We start from the raw sequence: 5,954 nt of genomic DNA on the forward strand, positions 1-5,954 counted from the left end.
TTGTGAGTTAAGCCCCATGTTGGGCTTCACAGTGGGCATGAAGCCTACTTAAAATAAATAAATAAATAAATAAATTTATTTATTAAAAATAAATATGTGGATAATACAGAATAAAGAAAATATATAACTATGTTAATATATTTAGAAATAAAGCTTTACTTTACAACAAAATTTAACGCTTAACACAATAATAAAATTAAGGATGTTCAAAATCCTGAAATCTAAGTTTTGAGTTGGAAGTCTAAGCATATGTTCATGATTTTTTTCTATTAAAAACTATTTACTGACGCAAAACATGAGAAATATGTGGATAAATATAAAACACATTTGAAATCCTATTTTTAATTGCTTTGAAAGATAATTGACTATTTAAAGAAAAACTATGTGAATTTTATAGAACATGTAGAAGTAAAATATAGGATAGTAAAACAGCCCAAAGAACAGGCAAGTGGTAAATGGAAGTATAAAAATACAGTTTTATAGGAGCACCTGGGTGGCTCGGTCCATTAAGTTTCTGCCTTCGGCTCAGGTCATGTGTGAACAGAGCCCCGGGATTGAGTCCCTCAGAGGGCTCTCTGCTCCTCTGGGAGTCTGCTTCTCCCTTTGACCCTCCCCCTCTCGTGCTTTCTCTCTCTCAAGTAAATGAATAAAATCTTTTAAAAAAATACAGTATGATAAGGATGCAAATTAAAATCTTTAAAGCAGTCATTAAATATTATAATCACTAAATATTATTATTTAATAAATATTATAGGCAAATATCCAATATAAAAATAGAACATTCAATCCTCAATAGAAGTCCGGTATTTAATGCATGAATTTAAGAGCTGAGCTTCAAAATACACAAAACAAAAACAGAGGCAGGAGACAAATCTACAATTTGAGAACAAATCCTCAGTTGAGAACCCCTGGAATCAACAACAGATGAATGAAATAGAAGAGAGAGTTCATAGGTAGAGAACAAATGAAGTCCTTGTATATGAAAATAAAAACTAAGGTATCATTAGACCTCCTATATCCCTAGCACTAGGAAGGATATGGTGAGTCTGCTAGTTTGTCAGAATTGGAATGTATTTAATAGACATTGGGGAAACAATTGAATGGTTTGTGAACAAGGCATTTACGTCAACCCCTTTGAGAACTGCTATGGTCTGAATATTTGTGTCCTTCAAATTCATATTTGAAAACCTTTAACCATAAAGTAATGATATTAATAAGGTGGGGCTTTTGGAAGGTGATTAGGTCACAGGTGTGGAGCCCTCCTGAATGAGAGCAAGGCTTTATAAGAGAGACTGCCGAGAGATCTACAGCCTTTCCACCATTTGAGGATACAATGGGTAGTCTGCACCCCGAAGACAGCCCTCACCCAACCATGCTAGCGCCCCGATCTTGGGCTGCCAGCTTCCAGAACTACGAGAAATCATTGTTTTTATAAGCCACCCAGTTTATGGCATTTTGTTATACAGCTTGACTACACTAAAACAAGTACATTTCATGCAAGATAAAATTCTTATCCCAATTTAAATGTACATATTCAACAACAGGAAGTGTCAGACGCCTCTCTCTCTTGGTAAACCATTTAAACAGAGAAGTGAAAATGATCAGTTCAAAGAGTTGTGTTTTGTAAGCCTGAATAGGAAATAAAATCATTCTGATTGACGTATTTGATGTAGGCTGCTCTAGGAGCCTAGCCAGAGCCGCCTTCTCCTGGGCCTCTTCACATTAGTATCTATCTGAATGTTCAGCTGGGGATTATATCAGAAGACGGCAATTGATGTGGCAATCCTGGTTAGTACCTCTGCTTTTTTTTTTTTTTTAATTTTAAGTTGAACTTTTATAGAAGTAAAACATTCCTAGAAGGGGGAAGCGGGAAAGGGGAAGTAAGTGCAAAGATTGTTGAATTTGAATTGAATGAGTTTATGTAATCAACACCATTTAGACCAAGAGACAGAACATGGCCCACACATCAAAAGTTCCCCTAATGCTTCCTCCAAGTAATGCCTCTGCTCCCCAAGGAAACTATCCTGACTTCTAACACCATGTATTACCTTTAATGGTTTTGAACTTGATATAAATAGAATCATACGATATATAAATTTCAGTTTAATGTCAAGAACTATAAAAAGTCTGAGATTTTTCCTTACTTGCAAGGTGACAAATTAATCTGCTCTCATGTCACGGGTGCTGTAGGAAAACAAGAGACTCCTGGGCCAGAGAAAAGGATGTTCTCATTCACGGCACAGCAAACAACACGAACATCAGCATATTTGTGTCAGTTCCTCTTGCCCTCAAGTCCCACAAGGATGCTGCAGCTGTGCCCAGGGGGTGCCTGCACAAACAGGGGTTTGCAGGACCGGAACTCAAAACTTGAAGTGGATCTTCTTCCTGGGTAGTAAGCGTGCTTGTGCTTTGCTCCGGAGGCGGACATTATCTCTTTTCCAAAGCTGTTTGCTGTACAAATATCCTGGAATAAAGGATCTGCAGAAAGAATTAGAAAAATCCACTTCTTCTTTTTTTTTTTTTTTAATCAAAACTAGATTATCTCCCATGAGACAAAAAACTCTAGAACATTTCTCTTTGATGGCTCTGTTGACAGAGAAAAAACTGGATGTACTGAGAAAAGAAAAACGTCCTAACAAACAAAAATGACTGAAGTGAGGTTAAAGTTTACCTTTTCCCAAGTGACATTTTTGGCTCTGCTGTTCTATAGCCACAGGCCCTAGAGCATCAGAAGGTGCCCTAGGTTTTAGGGTCCCAGAGGAATAGGAGGATTATTAGGCTGTGAGGTTTCAGGGATCCAGAGTCAATGAGGGTCTGATTCAGCTTTCAAAGCAGCTGAACCCCAACACCCCACATCACAGCAGGACATTTGCAAGTTGTCTCTCTTTAAAAGTCTGATTAAAAAAAAAAGAAAAACTTAACTGCAATTATTTAATGGCGTTTACAGCTGCTCTTACTGAATTCTGATAGAATTATATTTCTTAAAATAGTGTTTTTGAATGTAGATAATTTAAATATAATTCTTGTGAATGTTTCGTTTTCATTGGCTCTGCTAATATTAAATAAAATATGTATTATATTTTGATTGAATTAATGAGTCCACTGTTACTTACAATTCTGTTTTTTAAATAACTTTGTTGTTTAAAATGGTTTCTAGGAGCGCTTGAGTGGCTCAGTCTGTTAAAAGTCAGAACTTTGGTTTTGGCTCAGATCATAATCTCAGGGTTGTGAGATCAAGCCCCACTGGCTGGGTAGGGAGTGTGCTTGGGATTTTTTTCTCTCTACCTGTCCCTCTGCCCCCACCCCCGTTAGCACGCACGTGCTCTCCCTCCCTCTCTCTCTCTTTCATAAATAAACAAATTAATTAAATATTTAAAATAGAATAAAATAAAATGGTTTCTAAATTCTAGTAGTTGATTTTTTTAGTAACATAGTACTAAATCTTTAGTTGTACATATTCTATACCATTATAAAGTCCTTAACATTATCATATTATCTCCAATGTAATTCTTTACTAACCAAGCATCAAGAAACCAGTAACTCATTCACACAAGACCCTTCTCCACAATCCTATATGGAAAAGTGGCATTTGGGTTTTTTTCTTCAGAAACTTCTCATTTAAAATTTCCCATTTTCTATTAACTATGATGTAATCATGGGCTAATGACAATCAACTCAGGAGCACACTTAACTATAGTGGCTTTCATTTGATACCTTTAAAATTAGGGTGGGCAAGTGTTGCCAAAGACCTTAAAACAGGCTTTAAGTATTTGTTAGCAGCAGCATTTGCTGTAGGATGTTATTTAACTAATACCTGATGGACACAAGAATTTTATATATAGATTTTATTTAATAATACACATCACACATACCATTATTCATGTTCATATAGAATATACGTATATACTCAAACATATAATACACATACACCCTCATAAATATATACATGCTCATATAATAAGCATGTAGATAATTACAAATCGAAATATTAATATCCTTATATATAAATTTATATTTATAAATTTAGTTACCTGTAACTAGGTTTTTTTCATCTTGTCAACTCTTTAAGGTAGCATTCACAAATTAAAAATAAATTAAAAATAAAAGGCATAATAAAACATGTTTTCCTGACACTTCAGTATTAAAATTTTCATCCCAAATATGACAATTACTTGCTAGCATTTGCTAATCTTAGAGAGCTATATTAGTAATATAATATTGGAGGAGAAGAAAAGGAGAAAAAAAAGTAATACAATACTTCCTTTCAATGGTAAGTATTCAAATTTCATCATTAAATCTTCTTTCTATTTCAGTAGTTTGGATTTTTTTTTCAAAAACAATTTAAATGTATATAGATTAAGTTTTTTATTCTGTCACTGTTGCCATAGCACTTAAACTCCTGACATAAAACATAATTTCAAAGAAATGAGTTATATAGTTTCATTGCATCTAAGTACTAAAAATGCTATTTTATACCTGTAAACATAAAAAGCTGGTCATGGCCTTTTCATTAGTAACTTTAAGATTTTTCAATGCCCATCATCTTTAAAATTACCCTTGAGTTTACAAAAGGTCAGAAGGAACTGGCTTCATGCCCTCTTTGAAGAGGTTTACCACACTGTGCTCAACCACATTCCCATGGGGTAATATGGTGGTAAATTCTGGGCCAGCCACCAGAATCATATGCTAAAATTTAATTAACAGATTAGGGTTACTAATACTAAGATTATCAACTAATACATTTATAATATATGATGAAAAGACAATTAATAACGAATCGATAATGAAAAGACATTAATTCTTGCCATTGCTTTCTTAGAGTTTTATTTAATGTTGCTGCAGATATATGAATATTCAAAATACCATTCCTTCATTTCCAATGATAGGTATGACTCAACATTTTTTGAAAGATGGGATTATGTTTTATATATAATAGGAAGAACATTTCTAATATATCCTAAAAGGATTAAGAATAATTAAATTATAACTAAATTAATATACTATAATTAACATTTATCTGTACATATGAATATGTACATATATATACCATTTTAGACAGGAAGCTGCCATTTAATATTGCCATTTTTCAGATTTCATTCACATCAATTAATTAAGATTGTATTCTTCTACTTTAGTAGAGCTATGATGCTGTCATGATGCTGTCATCATTAATTTCGTGTCAATTTGACTGGACCACAGGGTACTTAGATATTTGGTCAAACATTCCAGGTGTTTCTGGGGGGTTGGTTTTAGATGCGGTTAACAGTTAAATTGGTAGACTGAGTAAAGCAGGTTGCCCTCCTTATAGGCATGGGCCTCATCCAATCAGTTGAAGTCCCGATCCTCCCTTATGTAGGAGGGAATTCTTCCTAATGGCCTTCTGACTAGAACTGGCTTAACTCCTACCCTCAGATTCAAACTGAAATACTGACTCTTCTTGGGTCAAGCCTGCTAGCCTTCATATTACAACTACCTCTTTGGCTCTCCTGTTTCTTAGGTCTTCAGACTCAGGCTGGAGCTGACCCATCAGGTCTCTTGAATCACTAGCCTCTTCACTTGCCTTGTAAATCTGGGACATACCAGCCTCATATTACTTACCAGTAATTATATGAGTTAATTCCTTTTAATAAATCTCTATCTATCTAGATATATATCTTACATACATATATATAGATACATGTAGATATATATCTTACAGTATCTTATGGTATATATTATATATAATATGACATATATATATATGTATATATATGTAAAATCTTATTTGTTCTAGGTCTCTAGAGAACTCTGACTAATTACAACAACCAACTTCCAATTAGTTATGTGCAAGATAATGTAGAAGAATAAACTTACAAATAGCATCACTAATACTCATGAAATTTCAGCTATAGTATTAGTTATTGTTGTATTATGACTATGATAATAAAATGAATATACAGAAAAACCACTGTCTG

Source organism: Mustela lutreola, chromosome 2 (assembly GCF_030435805.1).
Source record: "Mustela lutreola isolate mMusLut2 chromosome 2, mMusLut2.pri, whole genome shotgun sequence".
Classification (NCBI taxonomy): domain Eukaryota; kingdom Metazoa; phylum Chordata; class Mammalia; order Carnivora; family Mustelidae; genus Mustela; species Mustela lutreola.